We start from the raw sequence: 24,543 nt of genomic DNA on the forward strand, positions 1-24,543 counted from the left end.
ATTAAGTTTGGGAATTGCTATCTAATATTTAAGACTAAAGTTATAGAAGTAGAAATGTGTCCTTCAGATACATGAAGTCAAATAATAGAAGATTTGGCTCACAGACTTAAACTAGTTGCTTATGAGGAGAGGAGGGGAATATAGTGGTATTTCTGTAATGAGCTTTGAAAATTACTTGACCCTTTAAACTATAGAAAAAACTACAGAAATGTATAAAACAAAAATAATAAAGACAAGATAAAAACTCTTTGGAATTAAATGGTAATGAGAGAACTACATATTATTTTAGGTGAAACTACACATACAGATATGCAGGCATACAAACACAAACATGCATTCACACACAAACATAACCACATATATAGAGACACATGTACACATACATATGTTTGAATAAACAAAGACATATATACACATATTGATAAACAAATATACAGAAACACACACATATACAAATGATTATACAAAAGCACAATGTACATACACATACATGTACATGTAACACATACATGTACATATAATACATACGCACATGCAGTCACAGGTACACACCACTGTATATGCATGTATATATACATACACATCTATCTATACATGTGTATACTTACATAAAAACATACACATGAAATCATAAGCTTATAAAAATAAATGCATTTAAGTATATTAATATGTATATGTATTTGAGTATATTAATATGTATATTAATATGAATTTCTATAAAAATGTTAGTAAGAGTTAACTGTATTGTGAAATTATGTGTTTGTTATCTGAACAATTTTTAAACATTTTCCAACTTGTTATTAATATTTAGAAATACACATTTTGACTAGAAATTTCTGTAATGAATATGTGGTCCACCTTACCATTTTTTTAATCTGGCCTTTAGCTTTCTAATTTCTTACAAATATAATTACATAAAACTACTTTCTATTAATGCTACATTCTTTGTCTTTTTTTGAAAATCTTTTTGAACATTTTCTTTGAAAGGAAATATACTTACATTTTAAATCCTTTTTTGTCTATCAGTGAATAAATGAATGAGTTTTTAAGAAATGAAGCCTTTGGATTAATTGCATATAATTAAAACCATGGTGTTTGCAATTTTGAGATTTTCTATTAAAAATAGTTTTGAAAACGTTGCTTGTAATTTAATTAAAAATTGGGCTTAACTACTTTTAAAATCTTTATCCATTATCTGCAGAGTTGTCTGAGGGAAGAAAGTGATCCTTACAAAGAAAGGAGGTCAGTATAGAAAGGGGAGATTTTGAGCATCTAAATTGTCTCACAGTGGTGCAGACTCTGCACACTTCAACTCACCTAATTTAAATGATAAAGAGAGCTGGGTGGTGTGGAAAGAAATGGAGTTTAGTTTAACTTTAAGGCTGCTCTACAAACTTTCTCCAGGGGATTGTATTTAACTTCAGAAAACTACTTTCTGTGTACATTTACAAAACCCAAGTGTGTTTTGAGAGAAAATCAATTTTAAAATGTGTTTTCTTAGTTAAATGAAACTCGAATTCTGTAAACAGTGGCTCAGCCCTCCAGGACAATAAGACCTTGGGTTGTTGGCGTTTGTCTCTGGGGAAGGCAGTTGGACTAAGCAATCACCTGTTTCCTGTGGCCCTTGGTGTACTATTAGAAAAGCAGCCACACATGATGGATTAACTCACCAAAGCAAGGCAGCAGTGTGATGTGGCTGCCTGCTTCATTTCCTAAAGTGTCTCAATGGCTTTGCCAGCATATTAGTATCTCATCTGGTAAGGTTAGAAGTAGATTTAAAAGCTGTGCCACTTCATATCAACCCATTGGTATGGTTATGTGGGGTTTTGGGGGGCAGTTCCCAAAGTGGAGGAGGAGGTTCTAAAATCTTTCTAGGCTTCACACAAAAGAACATGCTGGTTAACTAGCTATGTGGAAAAGGTGGAAGCAGTGACATATTTTATTTTCTTGGGCTCCAAAATCACTGCAGACAATGACTGCAGGCATGAAATTAAAAGCCGCCTGCTCCTCAGAAGAAAAGCTATAACAAACCTAGACAGTGTATTAAAAAGCAGAGACATCACTTTGTTGAAAAAGATCCATACAATCAAAGCTATATTTTTCCTAGTAGTCCGGTACGGATGTGAGAGTTGGACCATAAAAAAGATGAACACCGAAGAATTGATGCTTCCGAAATGTGGTGCTGGAGAAGACTCTAGAGAGTGCCTTGGACAATAAGGAGATCAAACCAGTCAACCCTAGAGGAAATCAACCCTGAATATTCGTTGGAAGGACTGATGTTGAAGCTGAAACTCCAATACTTTGGCCACCTGATGTGAAGAACTGACTCATTGAAAAAGACCCTGATGCTGGGAAAGATTGAGGGCAGGAGGAGAAGGGGTGAGATGGTTGGATGGCATCATTGACTCAATGTACTTGAATTTGAGCAAACTCTGGGAGACAAAGAAGCCTGGTATGCTGCAGTCCATGGGGTCACAAAGATTCAGACAACTTAGTAACTGAACAACAACAAATCAAGGGTGCAGAATTACAGGGGCCCTGTCTGATACAGAAGCATTCATTCTCACCAGCACTGTAGGGGAGGCAAGGCACTGGACCTTCTCCAGCCCCAATTTTCTCATTTCTAAAAGCCCTATCTCACAAGGTTCCTAGAAATGTTACCAAACCAGGTTTGTTTGCTTGACATGCAAGCCAAAATGCTGGGACATTGAGGTTTGCTGCAAAGAATGGGTTTATTCACAAGGTAGCAAGCAAGGAAATGGGAGAATGAGTCTCAAATATGACATGCCTCCAGAAGCAGGTGTCTTAGGCATGGGGAAAGGTAATTAGAGATAAGGAAAAGATGAACTAATTGCTGTTCTGTACAGCATGTCTAGAGTAAGTTTTTCTTCACTGGATCAGTTCAGTTCAGTTCAGTCGCTCAGTCGTGTCCGACTCTTTGCGACCCCATGAATCACAGCATGCCAGCCCTCCCTGTCCATCACTAACTCCTGGAGTTCACTCAGACTCATGTCCATCGAGTTAGTGATGCCATCCAGACGTTCAAAAATTGAGGTGCTTAGTATGATCTAAGGGTGGAGGTTTTGGCCCTCTGTGATGTCAAAGGGTCATTACTTGGTCATTCCTGTGACAGCCCAGTATTAGGGTTGGTGTTCTATCAGCTTTATCTGGCTTGAACTTGAACTAGAGACAGCAGACTTTGAGTTCCTGGAAGACAACATGGGCAAACATCTTATTGTTTAGGCTATATGAAGCTTGAAGGGTATGCAGTTGGCAACAAATAATGTTAATTTGTCTGCCAATGCAAGAGACGCAAGAGATGCAATTTTGATCCCTGATTTGGGGAGATCCCATGGGAGAGGGCATGGCAACGCACTCCAGTATTCTTGCCTGGAGAATCCCATGGACAGAGGAGCCTGGTGGCATACAGTCCATAGGGTTGCACAGAATTGGACATGACTGAAAGAACTGAGCATGTACAGCTATCATTTAGCTGTTTATTCCCAAGGCTAGCACAGGATAATAGACAAAAAGTCACATTTTTTTCCCTTTCAGAGATTTTTCTTGGGCTAAAATTAGAGAATGCCACTAGGCCTGAGGTCAAAAGAATACCCATCCTTGCCAACAGTTAGGTTAATACATGTGAAATTGACATTTCTAGACCTGTAGTATAAGCTGGTGTGCATAGCATAAATTTCAAGATTGTTAAATAATTTCTAACATGACCAACACCAGACAATTTGGGGTCTTTAAATGGAAACCTGGTCCCATACCCAGCTCCCTCTCTAGAGCCATTGGACACAACATCCAAGCCTTTAACATGTGCAATCAAGACAAAACATTCTGCTTTCTTGACCTATGGCAGGTGTGACTTTCATAGTTTACCCATTGGGAGTGGGAGAAATTGTGTAAGATCCATGGAGAAGAATTTAAAGAACATGGACTTTGGGGTTATAACTAAGTTTAACTACCTGCTCTTTCATTTTGTGGCCCTGTGACATTGGTAAAAGCATTGTGTCTTCCTAGGCTTTAGCTTCTCATCTGTAAGGTGGAACCGATAGTGCCTACCTTTTTGGGTCACTATGCATTAATATGTACATGCTTAGTTGTGTCTGGCTCTTTCGTGACCCCATGGACTGTAGCCTGCCAGGCGCCTGTATCCATAGAATTTCCCAGACAAGAATACTGGAGTGGGGTGCCATTTCCTATCCAGGGAATCTTCCCAACCCAGGGATCGAACCCAAGTCCCTTGTGTCTCCTGCATTGGCAGGAGGATTCTTTACCGCTAGGGCCACCTGGGGAGCTGGGGTTACGGCAATGTATGTAAAACATTTGGAACAATGTAAGGCACATATTTGCTATTCATAGAATGGAGAAATACAAGCGTATGGATCTTACGTGCAAAGAGCATTTAGTATTTTTTATTTTAAAAAACTTGAGTTTCATATTAAATATTATCATTCTTCGGAGCAAACTATTCGTGCTGAAATTTCATTACATATGTAAATCTGAGTTATTTTTTCCTACCTTCCAATACTATTAGTGCTTTGCCAAGTCACTAATTACTGAATTAGCCAAAACAGCTGGTTTAAATCAAATCATCGATGGAAGTTTAGGTGAGGAATAGCAATGTCAGGGCAGCATTGATTTGAACAACAGAGAGGCATGCCATGTTTAACCTTCAAGCTCAAATCACACTGTTAGGAAATCTACCACTGATGCTAATTGGGAAGAAGAGAAAATCAAATAACCCATTTGCTGAGTGTGAAAAAATAGATCAGCATTATTGGGCAGCGACCCTCTTCAAATGAATTGTGTAACACAATTTAGAGTCTATGAAGCCAAAAGCCCAAGGTCTTTAAGAGGTGAACTGTTACTTTCAAACAATCAAACTGGGAAGATACCCAACAATCACTGAGCCTCTCCTGTTTGTATGGTGGCAAGGCCTCTAAGAGACTAACCCCTAGAGATGCTAGAATAATGACATGGCTTTCCATTTTATTGGCCGTGGAGAAGAAAGACAAATACCCACTCAGTTCATTGAGATAAGAAGACAAGTTAGCAAGTAGTTAATTCTTACTGGGCCAAATATCTGGTTGTATTTTTAATGCTCTAACTTGAGGAATTTCTGTTTGTCTTCTAATTTACCCTTAGGGTTTGAAGAGCCCTTTCCTCTCCAAAGCCCCTTGGGACTAGAAATTAATAATAAGGTTAATTTCTAGTCCCATGGGCTTTATTAGCAGGAAATTATGGGTTTCCCTGGTGGCTCAGTGCTAAAGAATCTGCCTGCAATGCAGGAGACTTGCAAGAGACATGGGTTTGATCCCTGTGTGGGGAAGATCCCTGGAGGAGGAAATATCAACCCACTCCAGTATCTTTGCCTGGAAAATCCCATGGACAGAGGAGTCTGATGAGCTGTAGTTCACAGGGTTGCAAAGAGTCACACATGACTGAGCAACAGCAGAATATTGGGTAAGTTATTATATTATTTCAAAAGAATAATAATGGAGCAAGGAGTTGTCTTATACAGCTACCCCCAAATATGGTGATTGGAACAGAGAAGGGTGGTTGTCGGGTGAATTCAGGGTTCAGTGACAGCAGGTCATGGAGATTAGACCAATCAGTTAGATACGCATTTCTGCTTTCTGCTGCAGTGTGATCTACTGAAGGATTTCATATTATAATACAGTGTTTCAATTTGGAGTAACCTGTGTGTGATAGCTAATTGTATGTGTCGGTTTGATTGGGTGATGGGGTGCCCAGACATTTGGTCAAGCATTATTCTGGAACGTGTATATGAGGGTGCTTCTGAGTGAGATAAACATTTAGATCAGAAAAACACATAAAGTGGATTTTTCTCCCCAACTTGGGTGGGCCTGAATAGTACAAAAATGCTGAGAAGACGGAAACCCTACTGCCTGTTTTCAGCTTGGACATTGGTCTTCTCTTGCTTTTGAATGGAAACATTGGACCTTTGCTTTTGAGCCTGCTGGCTTTTAGACTAGAACTTGTACCATCAGCTCTACTGGTTCTCAGGCCTCAAGATGCAGAATAGAGCTACATTGTCAGCTTCTGTGGCTCTCCAGCTTGCTATTCTTGGGACTTCTCAGCCTCTATAATTTCCTGAGCCAATATCTCATGATAAATTTTCTTGCTCTTTCTCTTTATAATAATAATTTGTATATCCTATTGGTTATCTTTCACTAGAGAACTCAGACTAATAGAGTAACTCCCAGGATTAACTAGGTGACACTGTTACTTAGATCATTAAGATCATTGTTACTAAGCCATCTTCCTTCACACAGTGATGGATTCTACATAGGCTCTCTCCTAATCTTTATGCCCATGATGTGGGAGACTGTTGCTTTTATGGTGAAACTAGAAGTCCAAGGGATTAATTGACTTCCTAGAGCCATTTATTTATTAACTAAAAGTCAATCCCTGTCTTGGGACTTTTCTACCTTCAACATGAGCTGTTAGTCCAAAAATAATCCACTGACTTCAACCTGTTCCACTCACAATTTCTTGTTTTTAAACAAGAAGAAATACAAAATTTAATTGAATCTGTAACTATTTCTGAATTTTTTAAACTTTCAGAGCTTACTTCTCCCCGAATCTATCTCCTAAGCACAGTTGACCATTGAACAGCTCTAGAGTTAGGGACACTGACATTTCACATAGGGAAAAAAATCTACCTTTACAACTGACCTCCATCAGTATCCTTGAATTCAACCAACCTTGAATCGTGTAGCACCTACTTATGGAAAAAAAATCCCTCTATCAGTGGGCCTGCCCAGTCTGAACCGGTGTGTTTAAGGGTCAACTGTACCCTCAGAAGTGCTGAACTCTGTAAATAATGTCATTGCAGTGGGCATTATGATGTTCTACTCATAGACCAGGGCTTCCCTGGTGGCTCAGACTATGAAGAATATGCTTGTAATGTAGGAGACCCGGGTTTGATCCTTGTGTCAGGAAGATCCCTTGGAGAAAAGAATAACTACCCACTCCAGTATTCTTGCCTAAAGAATTCCATGCACAGAGGAGCCTGGTGGGCTACAGTTCATGGGGTATGAAGAGTTGGACACAGCTCAGCAACTAATACACACACACCCATAGACTGAAATAGGTCCACAAGACTGAAGGACCTATTTCCTAAGCTGCAGGGAAAACAACTGCCAAGACAGTGCTCAGCGTTATCACTTTTCAGGAACTGCCTTGGCTGAGGAAAATTGACTGCCCAAGATTATGCCTTCTCATTGTAGGAGCACCGAATAACTGATCTGCACAGAGGTTTAAGGAGTGGGGCATTTGTCCTAAATCTATACAACTCTGAAGCACCAGATCAGCTTTAGAACCCTTCAAGGAGTAAGTTGAGATCTTGATGGAGACTTCACCACTGCCCAACTTCTCTCTTCTTTCAGTTGGCTGTCTTTAGTTCCATAGATGTCAATCCCAAGAACACCTCTTAGTGAACTTCCTAAATTACTTTAATCTCTATCTCGGGCTTCCCAGGTGGTGACAGTAGTAAAGAACTTGCCTGGCAATGCAGGAAACATAAGAGACATGGGTTCAGCCCCATCCCTGAGTTGGGAAGGTCCTCTGGAGGAGGGCACGGCAACCCAGTTCATCATTCTTGCCTGGAGAATCCTATGGACAGAGGAATCTGGCAGGCTACAGTCCATAGGGTTGCAGAGACGAACATGACTGAAGCTACTTAGCAGGCAGTCTCTATCCTCAGAGTCTTTGTATTGCTTGGGGACCTCAACTTGCAGGAGTCATAGTGATACAAATTAAATAAAAAGGATCAGTTATTCCTTAGGAGTTCCTCTGTTCAATGCTCTGAATAGAACATGCTAAAACAATGCAGGGATTTAGAATATTGAAGAACAGAAAGCAGTGAAAAGCACAGGGAGGGGTTTGTTGATAGACCTCTGTAGCAAGTGTTTGGAAAATAACTATAAATGATTAGAGTTTTTTTTTATGACAAAATATCTGTTTCCTTCTTCAGGTTAGGAAGTTTTTAACCATATCCTCAAATATGTTTTTGAATCCCCTTCTCTCTCATCTTCTGAGACCCCTACAGTACAGATGTTGGTATATTCAATATTATTACTTCAGAGATCTCTCACACTGTTTTAATTTTTTAAATTCATGTTTTCTTTATGCTGTTATGATTGGGTGATTTCCATTATTCTATTTTTCACTTATGCAGGCTTCGCTATCACTTAATGTGATATTCATTCCTTCTAGCATGTGTTTTTCTTTAAATTTCAGTTATTGAATTCTTTATTTCTAATTGAGCCCCTTTTATATTTTCTAGTTCCTTGTTATAATTTTCACTGTATTCATCTATTCTGTTCCCTAATTCTCTTAACATTTTTATTACCAATGCTTTGAATTCTTTGGCTGATAAATTTTTAATTTCTGTTTCATTATTTTTTCACGATTTTGCTCTTGCTCTTTCAATTGAGAGCGGTTCCCCTTCCTTTGCATTTTGTTTAACCATCTCTGACAGTTCAGAATTTAGGTGAACCACAGAGGAGCCTAGTGGGCTGCCGTCTATGGGGTCGCACAGAGTCGAACATGACTGAAGCGATTTAGCAGCAGTAGCAGCAGCAGTTACCTACTGCAGTCTTAAGGGATGTTCTTGTCTGGGGGCATCCCTGTACCGACTGTAAGTGCTCCATGTCTTTGGAGTGTTGGATTTGGCAGGGAAGCAAGTCACATTTTTCCTCGGGGTGTGTTGACCACTGTCACCTTGATAGGGGATGGGGCTGGGATGGAATGGCTAGTACTGGAGTCAGGTGTGAGGCAATACTTTCCCCCTTCTCAGTGGCTGCCACTACCCCATCAGGAGCAAGGTCTGATCCCAAGTTGCTGGAGCAGAAGCCTTGAGGGCACGAGCTTGCTCTGTTTCCTTTAAATGTGTGCTTACCCCTCTCCCAGCACTGGGACACTTGCCGCAGATGGAGAGTGCCGAAGCGAGGCAGGCCCATGCCAGCTCTTGGCTCGCGACAGCTGCAGACAGAGGTCCAAGCTGTCTGTGATGAGCTGCCTGTGCAGGCGTCTGTGATTGGTGCCCTTGCTCTGCTCAGAGGCCGCCTCCAGCGCAAGTCCCCTTTGTCCTACACAGCGATCCCTTCCCCCAACTTCCCCCACATGCCTTGTTGTGGAGCTTCACTGCAGGCTAGGTGGGTCCCCATGAACTCTTGGTGTGTATCAGGCTGTGAGCTGTGGTGGAGTGACTGCTTTCATTGCTCTTCGTTTATTCTGATGTGCTGAACAATGGCTGTCAACCACCCCACCCAGGCCTTGCCCTGGGACTGTGTCATCTCTGAGTTCCATGACCAAGTCTCCCTGGTTGTGGCTGCCCAAATCCAGTGTCATGTTGTGACTTGGAGTGAGCAGGGCTGGAGGATTCAGTCAGCTTGGTGCCGGGCACATGCTGAGGCAGTTACAGGAAACCCAGAAGCCATTAGAATAATCCTATCTGCACTCTATACCCCTTTGGGGACAAGCCATCACCCTGCACTCATCTTGGGCAAAATCCAAGCTTCCCACAGCCCCCCCATTAGTACCAGCAGTCCTCTAGTCACCCATGGGGCTCATCTTCTCTGACGTAGGACCCCAGGACTAGGACACCTCTTCTGTGATTCTTATTGCTCACTCCTCAGGGTAGGTGTCTTTGTGTGGAATCTCCCTTTTGCTTGTCACCTCCCAGTGGCACAGGTCCCAGCCCAATTATGTGTGGATCTTACAGCCTTGGTTTTACAGGAGCCCATCTGCCAGTTCGTAGTTAGTTTTCAGAGGACATTCATTCACATATCAGTGTATTTTTGATGATGTGTTCATGGGGAAGGTTAGTTCCCTGTCCCCTTACTTCACCGTCTTATTCGATCCACCCCAATTGCCCCGGAAGCAGACAGCTCTGAGTTTAAATCAGAGATTGGATCAATAATAGTAATGTGTCTATGGATAAACCATTTAACCTTTGTGCTGCAATCACCTCTTCTTAAAATGGGGAAGGCGTGCCTTATAGGGATCTTAAATTATGCAGCAATTTTGTAAGTAAAACACACAGCTCTGAATCTACCATGTTGTTAACAATCAAAATTGGTCAAACCTGGAGCCTAATAAAAATAAATTGGTCATCATTAGGTGGCAAAATTTACCTGATGAAAAAGGAGGCCTAGTCTTTCTGAGAGAGAAGGACTCCTGGCTGGGCTGAGACTGAGGTTTCAGTGACCTTATTAGAAGGTGGACCCAGACCAGGTGACAATCTGTGATCTGAGACACAAGTTTAGCTGCATATGAAAGAAGAGGTTTCTCTCTGAGAGTGAGCACAGTGACGTCACCCTTAGAGCAACTCTGTGAGTGCTCAAAATTCTGTGCATGTTAAATCTGTGGGTTGTGAAGCTCACTGTCTATATTAGGAAGGAAATGCTGAGCTCCCAGCTGATGGTCTCTTCATAATTGCCTTGGAGACCTGTGGTACCCTAGTGGCTGGACTGTGAAGAAGACAGATCAGGAGGGAAGAATCTAAGGTTGGTGAATAAACCAAAGTTATTAATTTGAAGCCCTTAAATTTGGGCTTCCCTGGTAGTTCAGATGGTAAGTAATATGTAGGAGACCCTGGTTCAATCCCTGGGTTGAGAAGATTCCCCTGGAGAAGGGCAACCCACTCCAGTATTCTTGCCTGGAGAATTCCATGGGCAGAGGAACCTGGCAGACTATAATCCATATGGTCACAAAGAGTCAGGCATGATTGAGTGACTAACACTTTCACTTTCATCTTAGTTTTCGTTGTCAAAGTCTTTTTCTTTCTCAATCCAGGGCATGGTTCCCTCTGTGACTGCATTAGGAGGCTGAATGCTGCTGAATGAAATGAAATTAAAGTGCAATTGCGGGGAAGCATGAGGGACATTTCACTGAGGTAGTATTCACACAGGCTACGTGAATCAGGACTCCATGCAAAGCAGCACCATTGTAATGATGCAGATAAAATTGCTCTGTCACGCAATGCTTATTTATTTTGTGCTTAAAGGTATAGAAAAGTAGAGAGAATAATGGAAATCATTTTCACATTCCTACTTTCTAGAATTAATTAACATTTTTGCCATTTTTGCCTGAGATATGAATATGTACTTTTTTATAAAATTGCATATAGTGATATATGTACTTTAATAAAACATTATAGGGAAAGCCAGTTTTGTTACTGCCCTCAAACAATTTGCCTCCCTCCCTCCTTCTACCAACGTGAACTTGGCTTCACATATTTCCTGTGAATGTTTTGAGACTTAAACAGTACAACATTAGTCAGGGTTCTATTTCTTAACCCTGTTCCATTCTTCTTCTCTCTTGCACGCTCTCTCTCTTTCTCTCTCTCTCTCTCTCTCTCTCTCTCTATATATATATATATATATATATATATATATATATTTATTTATATATACAGACACACATATATAGATATATAGGTGCATAATCTGTCTAGCCAAATTGATGCAGAATATTAACATACTGTATACTTTCATGCTACATTTAAGAAGAGTTACTATATAAATTTCTTTCTGTATTTTTGTTTTAAAATTTCACAAAAATAATTTTTCTTTATGCATCTTGAATTTCTTAACACTAGGTATTGTAATTCTTTCCATGCACTATATGTAAATTAAATCTGTTCATCTTAAGTGCTATATGGTATTTCAACATATGAATGTTACACAGTTTATTTTATTCATGGATGTTTAAGAACTATAAATCTTTTATTGTGCCCTGCTATAAAAACATCCTGGACATGACTACTATTGTTCACGTGCAAGGGTTCTCTAAAGTACTTACCAAATGTAGGACTGAAAGGTTGTCATTGAAAGCACAGTCAAGCTTTTAAATTTACTAGACCAGATGTTCTCCATAGTGGATATTTCCTCTAGTAGATGGCAGACTTCCTTTTTGCTTATAATCCTAGCCAACTTTAGGTATGCCGCGTATTTTGCTACTCCGAGGATGATAAAAAAGTAACTTGAAAAAATAATTGGCTTTCTTCTCACATGATTGAGATTTTCTCTCATTATTTTTCATGATTTGGCTTCTTCCTTTGTGCATTGCTTTTCATATCATATGACCAGCTTTTTCATGTGATATTTGAAAAATCTATATGTTGACTTCTACAGTTGAAAGTTGAGTTCTTTGTTTTTTATAATAACTGTAATATATGCTGTGAATACCTTCTCCAAATAAATTTTTAGCTTTGTTGTTTATGATGTCTCTGTTATACAGGTTTTTTTGTTTATTTATCAGTGTGTGTGTGTGTGTGTTTATCTTTCCTTCCTTATAGGATGCAAAAATATTCTACATATTCTTCTAAGAGTTTCATAAGGTGTTTTTATGTTTTGTCATCATAGAAAACAAAGTTTCTACATTGTGTTTTGGAGTAATCTTTTAGAATTTAAATGACTTTTTAAAGGAAAAATGATTTTACATACTCTCTTAATTGTACAAGCACCCACAGTATTTTTTATATTGTTGAGGTATTCTTATAAATATAGGTGATTGTATAAAGAGCAGACTTATAATCACAAAATGTGTAACAGTAAGCTCCCCTGGAAAATAATTTACAATTCTGTGTGGAGAGACACGTTTTTCTTAACATACATTCTGATACCTAATTTCTTATATTAAATATCCATAATTGCAAAGTCAGAAGTCAAGTCTTTGGATTTTAAAAAGACAAACTTTATAATTTTAGGAAAGTGCTTTCCCTCTTTTAAGAAACAGGCTTAGGCAGAAGGTAAATTTTATGATAATAAGTTACAATATATTTCATGGTAACTGAAATAATCACTGATCTTCTTATTTACTCAAGCAAAGGCGTTAATCCAGGGCTTTACATTCTCCAAAGTATTGTAGCCTCTCAAGGTTCCTAATACCCAAACTGGTGCTCTTTATTAAAATAAGTTTTAATTAATACTGAATTTTGTGTTTTTAATTCATTTGAAATTTGTTTTTAATCTGTAGTATAAAATGACTTCCCTGGTGGCTCAGATGGGAAAGAATCCGTCTGCAATGCAGGAGACCTGGATTTAATCCCTGGGTTGGGAAGATGCCCTAGAGAAGGGAATGGCAACCCACTTCAGTATTCTTGCCTGGAGAATTCGGTGGACAGAGGAGCCTGGCAGGCTACAGTCCATGGGGTTGCAAAGAGTGGGACATGACTGAGTGACTAACACTTTCACACTTTCAGAGTATAAAATAACATATTTTGACCTTTGATACAAAATAGGGTTTTAATTTCATTTTTATTCTCATCATCATTACTCATTGTATGAATGTATAAAGTCAGTTGTCTATCTACCTCCCCTTTTTGTTTTCAATATTCCATTTCCCCAAAGATTCAAGTTTCCATTTAAATCTGAAAGTCACTTGACATTTGTTAAAAGCCGCAAGACAGATTTTATTGAATAAAATAGGGAATAAACTATTGCAGTGGGGGAGAGACACTTAACTCCAAATACAACGTGATGGTGGTGGTTTAGCCACTAAGTCATGCCTGACTCTTGCGACCCCATAGACTGTAGCCCACCAGGCTCCTTTGTCTATGAGATTTTCCAGACTAGAATACTGGAGCAAGTTGTCGTTTCCTTCTCCAAGGGATCTTCCCAACCCAAGGATCGAACCCCCATCTCCTGCATTGGCAGGCATGTTCTTTAGCACTGAGCCACCTGGGAAGCTCCCAAATACAATAGGGATCAGTAGAGATTTGAGACAAGGCAGCATGATGGGAGAGAAAGAAAAATTACTACGAAGGGCTTCATTAGTGTCACAGGTGGGAAGGAAGGGGCACTTGATTTGATATTAATGGTGGAGGAAGAGGCAATTGATTAAACATCAAGGGTGAAGGAATCTTTATGTGACTGTATATAGGGACATAGAAGAAATACAAGTTAAGTGAGATTAAAAGGTTGGGGCCATAATTCAGTAGAACTAAAAGTGGAAGGGTTGGTCCCTTAGTCCTGTCCGATTTTTTTGTGACCCATGGACTGTAGGCTGCCAGGCTCCTCTGTCCGTGGAATCCGTAGAACTGGTGCCCTTAGAAGGAGAGACACCAGAGTTCACTTGCTCCCTTTTTCTCTCCACAGATGCTGCAGAGGAAAGGCCATGTGAGTATGCATTAAGCAGGTGGCCATCTGCAAGCCAGGAAGTCAACTGTCACCAGGAATAGAATCAGCTGGCACTTTGATCTGAAACTTTTGCTCCCCAGACCTGTGAGAAAATGAATCTGTTGTGTAAGTCACCAAGTATGGTATTTTGTTATGGCAGCCCTAATTCAATACCCCACTATTTTAATTAATTATACTAATAATTGTGAAGGAAGATCCAATTCTGTTCTATTATTTTTAGGCTATCTGGTTGTTTTCCTATTTATTAGTATAAATTGATTTTAGTGCAAGTTTGTCTAACTTTACAAACAGTACCTTTGAAGTGCATTGAACTCTATTGGCATTAGATACTATTTTGGTCAGAACTGAAAATTTTACAGTATGTATTCTTCCTAAACAGTAAATCTACCTATTCATTCAGATGTGCTTTTCTAATTCTATACCATTTTATAACACATACGTGTTTATTCCTTCATATCTCAGAGTTTGTTGCATTGTAAGTGGTATATTTTTCATTACATTTTCTACTTGGTATTTAATAATGTATGGTTGATATAATGCCACTTTTTTTTAAATACTTCAGCACGTATTTCCTTAAAAGTCAAGATCGTTCTCTTTCATAATCATAGTACAATTTAAAGTTTACAAAATTCACATCAGTGGATATTATTATAATTTTCTATTTCCCTTGCTCAAATCTTACCAACAGGTCTAATAATATACTTTATCGTCAAAGGTAGGGGTAGATTAAATAACTATTTTCCAGTCCTGGGGTCACTCCAGGATTGCATACTACATTTAGTTGTCTTGTCCCTATGGAATGGAAATGGAAAAAATAATTTCTTAGTTTTTCCTTGACTTTCATGAGGTTTGCACTTTAAAAAATTCAAGCCATGTATTTAGAGGAATAGCCTTCATTTTCATTTGGTTATTTCTTCTTGACTAGATTAAAATTATGACCCAGATAACCACAATGTTGTGATCACTCATCTAGAGCCAGACATCCTGGAATGCAAAGTCAAGTGGGCCTTAGGAAGCATCACTACAAACAAAGCTAGTGGAGGTGATGCAATTCCAGTTGAGCTATTTCAAATCCTAAAAGATGATGCTGTGAAAATGCTGCACTCAATATGCCAGCACATTTGGAAAACTCAGCAGTGGTGGCCACAGGACCAGAAAAGGTCAGTTTTCATTCCAATTCCAAAGAAAGTCAATGGCAAAGAATAATCAAACTACCTCACAATTGTACTCATCTCACATGCTAGCAAAGCAATGCTCAAAATCCTCCAAGCCAGGCTTCAACAGTATGTGAACCGTGAACTTCCAGATGTTCAAGCTGGATTTAGGAAAAGCAGAGGAACCAGAGATCAACTTGCCAACTTCTGTCATATCATCGTAAAAGCAAGAGAGTTCCAGAAAAACATCTACTTTTGCTTTATTGACTATGTCAAAGCCTTTGACTGTGTGGATCACAACAAACTGTGGAGAATTTTTAAGGAGATGGGAATACCAGACCACTTGACCTGCCTCCTGAGAAATCTGTATGCAAGTCAAGAAGCAATAGTTAGAACTGGTCATAGAACAACAGACTGGTTTCACATTGGGAAAGGAATACATCAAGGTTGTACATTGTCACCCTGCTTATTTAACTTATATGCAGAGTACATCATGCGAAATGCCAGGCTGGATGAAGCACAAGCTGGAATCAAGATTTTCCGGAGAAATATCAATAGACTCAGATACGTGGATGACACCACCTTTATGGTAGAAAGTGAAGAGGGATTAAAGAGCCTCTTGATGAAAGTGAAAAAGGGGAGTGAAAAAGTTGGCTTAAAACTCAACATTCAGAAAACTAAGATCGTGGCATCTGATCACATCACTTCATGGCAAATAGATGGGGAAATAATAGAAACAGTGAGAGCCTTTATTTTGGGAGGCTCCAAAATCACATGCAGCCATGAAATAAAAGACCCTTGCTCCTTGGAAGAAAAGCTGTGACCAACCTAGACAGCATATTAAAAAGCAGAGACATTACTTTGCCAACAAAGGTCTGCAGAGTCAAAGCTATGGTTTCTCCAGTAGTCATGTATGGATGTGAGAGTTGGAATACAAAGAACGCTGAGTGCCGAAGAATGGATGCTTTTGAACTGTAGTGTTGGACAAGACTCCTGAGAGTCCTTGGAATGCAAGTAGATCAAACCAGTCCATCCTAAATGAAATCAGTCCTGAATATTCACTGGAAGGACTGATGCTGAAGCTGAAACTCCAGTAATTTGGTCACCTGATGCGAAGAACTGACTCACTAGAAAAGACCCTTATGCTGGGAAAGATTGAAGGCAGGAGGAGAAGGGGACGACAGAGGATGAGATGGTTGGATGACATCACTGACTCAATGGACATGAGTTTGAGCAAGCTTTGGGAGTTGGTGATGGACAGGGAAGCCTGGCATGTTGCAGTCCATGGGGTTGCAAAAAGTTGGACACAATTGAGTGAGTGAACTCAACTGAACTGAGATTAAAATTATACATTTTGGGCAGAAATTTTATAGCAGTGATGTAGTAAATATACTTTTCATTGTGTTACACCTGTGAGAACATATGGTTATCTTGTCCCATTACTGATAATAACTTTGATACTTGGGAAATATGTGTGTTTTCTAGATTTCTCAATTAAAGTTATTATTTTTTCCATTTTTAATTAATATAATTTGAAACTATGTAAATATTTAAATTGCCATCATACTTTTACCCATAGGTTTTAGAATCTATTCATGATTCACTACATTATATATTTGTTATCAAGTGGCAATTTTCTAATTTCATTATCCCTTCTATATTTATTAGTTCACATTCTAGTGAAAAAATAGATTTTCCTTCCATCTAACTTGTTTATGTAGTTATTCTTAAAATACAAAATGTTTGCATTCATTTGTGTTTCCACAGAGTCCTAGAATTTTATTTTATCCAGTAAGTAATAATCTGTAACTACTATTTTGATAATCATTTTCCCTAATTTGGCCAGTGGGCACACCTTCAATCAGGCTTCTGTGTTGTGTTGATATACCCAACTATTCTTTGAGCATTTCCTTACTTTCTGGCACAAAAAGATATTTCAGATTCATCTGAGCTTTTCCAGCCCAATCTGAAATCAGTGATTTCTAAGGATCACAGGATCCTTGTATAGAAGAATGGCATTTGGAAACTAAGAACTGCGTGCTGTCTGTATTCATCATTTCTAGGCTCTCCCCACTGCTCAGTCCTTTCTCACAGATGGAACCAGGAAATACACAAACCCACACACAAACACACTTATTTCCATACTTATGAGTCATCTATGATAAAACTCTAAATTTTTACTGATACTTCCATTTCTAATACAAAACTACAGGGTTCATTTTCACTTTCTATCTTCCCGTATTTGTAAGCAACTTCTTTCCTCTCATTCTGTTTGATTTCCTCTTCAAGGTTGATTTCCTTTAGGAAATTTCCTTTAGGAAATCTGGTTTGATTTCCTTGTGGTCCAAGGGACTCTCAAGAGTCTTTTTCAGCACCACAGTTCAAAAGCATCAATTCTTTGGTTCTCAGCCTTCTTTATGGTCCAACTCTCACATCCTTACATGACTACTGGAAAAACCATAACGTTGACTACACAGACCTTTGTAAGCAAAGTGATGTCTCTGCTTTTTAATATGCCATCTAGGTTTGTCATAGCTTTTCTTCCAAGGAGCAAGGTTCCTTTAATTTCATGGCTGCAGTCACTGTCAGCAGTGATTTTCAGTTCAGTTCAGTTGCTCAGTCGTGTCTGACTCTCTGTGAACCCATGAACTGCAGCACGCCAGGCCTCCCTATCCATCACAAACTGCTGGAGTCCACCCAAACCCATGTCCATTGAGTTGGTGATGCCATCCAACTGTCTCATCCTCTGTCGTCCCCTTCTCCTCCTGCCCTCAATCTTTCCCAGCATCAGGGTCTTGGAGCCCCCAAAATAAAATGGTTCCATTTTCCCCCATCTATTTGCCATGAAAATGATGGGAGATCTCTGAGTCTCCCTATTTTTTTCCTGTCCTTTTTCTCTGTTGTTTAGATTAGAAAATTTCTCTTAATCTGTCTTCATGTTCACTGACTCTTTCCTTCCAGTATTTCCATTTTTATATTGAGCCATTTTGAGGAATTTTAAAATTTATACTATGGTTCTCAAAGTTGACTCTTTTTTATAGCTATTAATTCTTTGTTGAGAAGTTCTATCTTTCCATTCTATCCAAGAGTCCTTTTCCTTATATCTTGCAATATGGTTATGGAAGCTTCTTCAAAGTCTTTGGTTCACATTCTAACATTTGTTGATTTCATACTTTGCATCTGATGAATGTTAGGTTTTGCTTGTTCTTTTTGTGATGAATAATTTTGAATTATATCCTGGACATTTTTAATAATATGCTATGAGATCCTGTGTCCTTTAAAAATCTTCTGGAGAATGTTGATTTTCCTTTTGCTTTAGCAGATTGTCAGTGTAGAGTATAGAGTGTCTTGAGCCATAACCTACCAGGATTGGAGGAGTGTAGGGGTACTGAGGTAAACTGGTACCAGGGATTGGTTAGTGAGGGAAGCCAGGACAGCCCCATCCATAATATTAATAACTCTCCAAGAGCTGAGCTGTTCTCTCACTGTGCTGACTGAATTGATTCAGAAGGAGAAGACCTGAATAAGAAGCTAGAGTTAGGGTCCCATAGTCTAGGCATATATCCCAGAAGTTGGAAACCCCTAGTCCACAATCTCCTATCAGTGGATGTTGGGATGGACACTTTGAACCACTTTTGTGCATATGTTCACCAAGCCTTTTCTGCATCAGCTTGCTTGATTTCTTCCCATGTTCGCTTGCTTTCCCCACCCCAGCCTACCTGCATTTGCAGTCAGCAGCCCCATCATACTGTTGGTCCACGCTGGGGGCCCCTGATGGGCACCAGCAGGAGTCCCTCTGCTCAGTGCCTCTGTAGCTACAGAGATCTTCATCAATGCGTCTCCAGCTGCCTCCACTCCATAGCCACACCTCTTGGCCATGGAATTTCTTGTTCCGAGAATGTGATGCCCAGTGGCTGCACTGCTTCAGTGCTAGGCTTCACCAGCTGTCTGCCCAGTGAGTCAGTGACCTAAATACAACTTTCCAACTTTTCCTTTGACCCAGGAGAGTGTCCCACATTTAGGTGTCCTGATGGGCCTCACCCTGAAGCCACCAACTGTGACAGCTCTTTCCCTTTTGGAGCCTCAGCAGCCTCAGCGGAAGCTCCAGACTTGACCTCTCTTGCAGCCCAGCCTCCCACTGGCAGCACGGTTCTGTCAGTCTCTGGACTTCCTGTGTTCCCCTCTGGCATCCCTGTCAATACCCAGCTGACCTTTTGTAACGCTTCATGTGTTTTCCTCATTGGTGCAGCCACTACTTCTGGCTTTGGGGCTGCTATCAAAACACCCGGTACTGAGGGCAGGAACCAACCTTTAGCCTACACCCATTTTCTGCCATGGGATCTGTACTTCCTGTAAGTAGCAACAGCTTGGAGTTAGTGTGGCTGCCTTGGGTCCCTGCGCCGTGTCTGGAGCACTTAGCTTGATCCGGGACTGAGGGGTCACCCTGCACCACTGCTCATGTTGGGGAAGGCTTGGCCTTAGTCAGGTCCTGCAGTGACTGCAGTTGGAGAGCCCAGCTTTATGGAAAGAAATCCTGTCTCAGGAGACACTTTCCTTCCTGCCTGTGGTCAGAGCGCTTGGGGCTCCCTTCTCATCTCTCCTTGACCCTTCAGAGCATGCCTGATACTAGTGGAGGAGACAATACCACTGAAAAGAAACAAGTTCTAGGAGATGGTTCTTTTCCTTCTTGGTCAAAGCACACTTCTAGTCAGAGGGGTGGACTCCATATTGGTATTTGGAGATACTTCTCTTCTGCCTTTTGTCAAAAGACCTGAGGCCTCCCTGAGCATTGCACATCTGGTGCATTCAGAGGGCCTGGCACCATAACTGTGCTTGAAGCCATTGTTCTTTTTGCCTAAAGTCAGAGCACCTGGGGCCTACCTGTCCAGAAGACAGGTGTTGCAATAGGAGGAGAACGTACCATACCTGTGTTTGGAGTTGCGTTTAGTCCCCACTTCTGTCATAGTACCTGAGCTCACCTGTCCAGAGGATTCGTGGTGCAGTGGGAATTGGCTGTATCATATCTCTATTGGAGTCTACTATGCTCCTGCCATCTTCCATCAAAACACTCAGGACCCACTTTTTCAAAGCACAGAGGGTGCATAAGGAGGGGCCAGCATTGTATCTGTGCCTGGAGACACCACTGTTCATACTAGTATTCAGAATACATGGGGAGCTATAGCCAGAGCTCATCTTCAGTCTGAGGGGAAGATTCCCTGCAGTTTTAGTAAGACACTTCTAGTCTCATCTTCTGTCCAAACACCAGAAACACGCCCAGCCAGAGTACACTCCTTTGACTTTGGAGAAGCTAGCACTGCTGAGAAAATACTTGTGTTTGAAAGTACTTTTGCCTCTACCTTTGGTCAAAGGAACTATCCCTCTGGTATGCACGCAGCCAGCTGCAGCTACCCTTGCTTTGAAGCTACCCTTGTTACTTGTGCAGGGCTTTACTGGAGACAAATGTTAGGCCTGCAGCCAGTTCATTTTCTTGTATTGTGATATCTAGGATCGCATCGACTAAGCCAGAGAGCCTTCCTTTAGAAACCAAGCATTGAATGGATGTAGAGAAGAAGCAAGAAAACTTATGGGAAACTTTGTAATGATTCAGTCAAAGATCTGATCACGAGTTTCCAGTTTGTAGGAACTGGCAGTGTCTATGGTGAGCAGACAAAACAAGCGGGGGTGGTGAAGTGGGTAACTGCGATGATACCAGGCCTGTTCTAGCTGGCTGGCTTGGATAGATGGATGTGAGTAGTTTTAGCAAAAATATAATCAGTTTAATTTTTTTTCTTTTTTTGGTTGTGCTGTGTGGCATATAAAATAGAACTCATGCCCTCTGCACTGGACTACCAGAGAAGTCCTCAGTTTAATTTTTAGTAATATGAGATGCTTGTGGGAGATTTAGGTAATTAATCATCAATTTCCTATATGTATTTTACCTCTGGGATGTGCTTAGGGCTCTTAGGTAGTAGTGTCAGTTATGAAAAAGACTAAATCCCTGCCTTTGTGGAGCCTGCATTATACTAGAGGGGAGGAAATAAAGAGCAAACATAATCAGTAAATTATCTGGTAGGTTATCAGCAACAAGTGCTAGGGAGGGTAGGCCGTTTGTGTCACAGGCCTTGACCCTGGTATAAGGGCCCACCCAGTCTTGCTCAGAGGGCAGACATTGCTGGCTCCCATTGATTTTTCTAGTTCTCCAAGAAGGCTGCCAGTGATGCTTAAGTATTATCAATGAACTGTTTCGAAGTGAGGGCAGGCCATCAGGCGGACAGAGGGGAATCAGGAAAGGGCTGATGCTGAACCTGAAGCTACAATACTTTGGTCACCTGATGCGAAGAGCCAATTCATTAGAAAAGACCTCAATGCTGGGAAAGATTGAAGGCAAAGATTGAAGCAGGTGACAGAAGATGAGATGGTTGGGTGGCATCACCAACTCAATAGACATGAGTTTGAGCAAACTCTGGGAGATGGTGAAGGACAGGAAACCCTGGTGTGCTGCAGTCCATGAGATTGAGGAGGCAGACATGGCTGAGCAATTTGGACAACAACAAGGAAGTCCAGACACAACCCCCTTAGCCTCGACTGGTTTCTTGTGCTAGAGTGTCATGGGGGCAGGGTTGCAAGTTCTGAGACTGTGTGGAATCACATTATGAGAGAGCGGCCAGGGACCTAGGGGCTAGATGTGTCAGAATATAAAGAAAATTCTCATGGATATATGTATCCACCTACCCTGGGTGATCAAAAATTCAAAGCTTTTAGGGAAAAATCATTGTATTCTGTTGAGCTTTCCTAGCCCTAACTGTGCACAGAACCACGCACAGCCCTCACATGAAGCAGGATGCCTTGGTCAGGTCTGACATTTCGTGACATCTGTCCTGTACTGGAAAGGAGAGGAGACACACAACATTCTGGACTGGGACTTCCCAGGTCGTCCAGTACTTAAGACACCTGGCTTCCACTGCAGGGGGCATGGGTTCCATTCCTGGTTGGAGAACTGAAATCCCACATGCTGTGAGTTGTGCCAAAAAATCCTGGGCTCTCTTAAAATGGCTCGTAAGGAGAAGGTTTGAATTAGTTGTAGAAATGCCCTGCGCAAAACTCACAGATGCCACACTGCCTCTCTCAGTCTCACCTTCCTTAACTGCATGATGTAAGAATACTCCCTGCCTTTCAAAGCAGGTAGATTGTGTGCAAATTTGCATTTGGGAAATGCAAAATGCAAAAGGTAAAAAAGTCAGAGAGTCTGAATTTGAATCCTGCCTCTAGCACTTGAGAGATCTTGGCAGAGTACTTAATCTCTCTATAAAGTAGTACTAAAAATAGTGCCAAATTTACTTGTTTGTTGTGAGAATTTAGGTAATATTATTCATAAGGCACTTAGAGCACTGCCTGGCATGTAAAAGGTAAAGTACAGGCATTTGCCTTCTCATTACAAAGTTAATAATTCATAGAAATTACTAACATAAGTTTTGTTAATATATAATCCCTTCAAAACTGGTATGATGGTGCCATAGCTTGGGATCCTAGAAAAGATTTAATCATCAACTGGCTGAGAAGGTTTGTTGGGAAAATAAGTAGTTGATGTTTATCACTTTTTTTTCCCTATAATTACCAGCTACGTTAGGCTCACTGGAGAATAATTAATATTAATGAGAGGCAGCAGAGAACTGAATATTATAGTTTGAAATGCTTCTCAGATGGTGAAACCCACCTCCAGCTGAAATTGTACATCAAGGATGAAGAAAACTTGCCTCCAAGTGCACCTGAAATGGAACCCCGTGTGGTATCCTGAGGTGTTGAAGAGTAGAGCACCCACAGTATGGAAGCTGGGGTGTGGCTTTAGGAAGGGTTGTTAACAGAGCTCCATGCTTTTGCTGGAAGGTCAAGTGCAAACAGACAGAGCTGACAGGAAGAGTGATTGCACATGAAAAGCCTAGAGAGCAATGCCTATCACATCTCCCAGCTGTGGCCAGCAGCTGTCTCTGGTGCGGCAGTGACATGTCTCTGGGCATTTCAGAGCTGAACTGCGCATGGGGCTCAGGAGCGGCCCTTCTGGGTGAGAGAATGGGAGAGGTTAAAGGCAGAGAGCATATTTCCTCCACCAATTTTCATAAGTTAGTGTTAAAGAAGTCTTCATAAATTAAAGGAATTATACATCTAGTTTGGAGGGAAATATATACAGAGATGTAGATATATACACATATACACACAAATGCTTTTTAAGCATGTGAGAAGATGCCAATCTCAAACCCTAAATAAATTAAAATTTCAAAGACAACAGAAAAACTGTTTATCTAAAAAATTACCAAAGACTTGAAAATGTCGTATTTAGGGCTGACAACCTTTAAGGTCGTAAGACTAAAGTGCTCGACCTCCGTTGATAGGCTGTCAGCTGGGGCTACAGCCCTCAGCTCCTTGAAGCTGCTCACATTCCTTCTCATGGGGCCCCCTTGCCCACTTCTAGCCTCAAAGCAGCAATGGCACCTCAAGTCCTTCTCATGCTTTGAATCACTTTTTCTTCCTCTTCTGCTTTCCTCTTGTCTCCTTTCATGGATCTTTGGCCCACCTAAATAACCCAGGATAATCTCCTATTTTAATGTCAATTGCTTAGTAATCTTAATTACATCTGCAAACCCTCTCTTCTTTCCATGTAACAGTCATAGGCATGATAACTTGACATATTTAATTTCTGGGAATTAGGATAAGACATCTGTGGTGAGCCATTTTAGAAATTCTGCCTACCACAGACCATGTATGCTCAAAATATTTATTGCATTGTTTTTTTTTTCATGTCAAAGAGGAAGAAATAATAAAAATAGAAAACAACCTAAATGTCTGTCAGTATACAGGGTGCTGCTTAAATATAAATTATGATATATTTATATAACAGAATACTATGTAAATATTAAATAAATGATAGAATGCTGTATCATTCTAAGATAAGAAATCTCCAAGATCAACCTTTAAATAACAAAGCAAGGCCTATGAGAGGGTACATAGTATACTAGTTTTTGTCTTTCTAAAGGGACTATGTCTCTGAAAAATACCTTGAATATGGATAAAAGTAATTGTCTTTAGGGTGGGATAAGGAAGACTAGAGATTGGATGTCAATTTTCACTTGTACTGTTTAAATTTTACCGTATGTATTATTTTTTGAAAAAACTGAAAATAAATGAAATTCTACAAATTAAAAAAAAAATAAAAT

General features: G+C 40.3%; 1 pseudogene; it reads left to right on the top strand.

Moving 5' to 3' along the window:
• The window catches only part of LOC102168607, a 155,817-nt pseudogene continuing 134,040 nt past the window's right edge, over window positions 2,767-24,543 (top strand).

The sequence above is a fragment of the Capra hircus genome, chromosome 28, assembly GCF_001704415.2.
Source record: "Capra hircus breed San Clemente chromosome 28, ASM170441v1, whole genome shotgun sequence".
NCBI lineage: Eukaryota > Metazoa > Chordata > Mammalia > Artiodactyla > Bovidae > Capra > Capra hircus.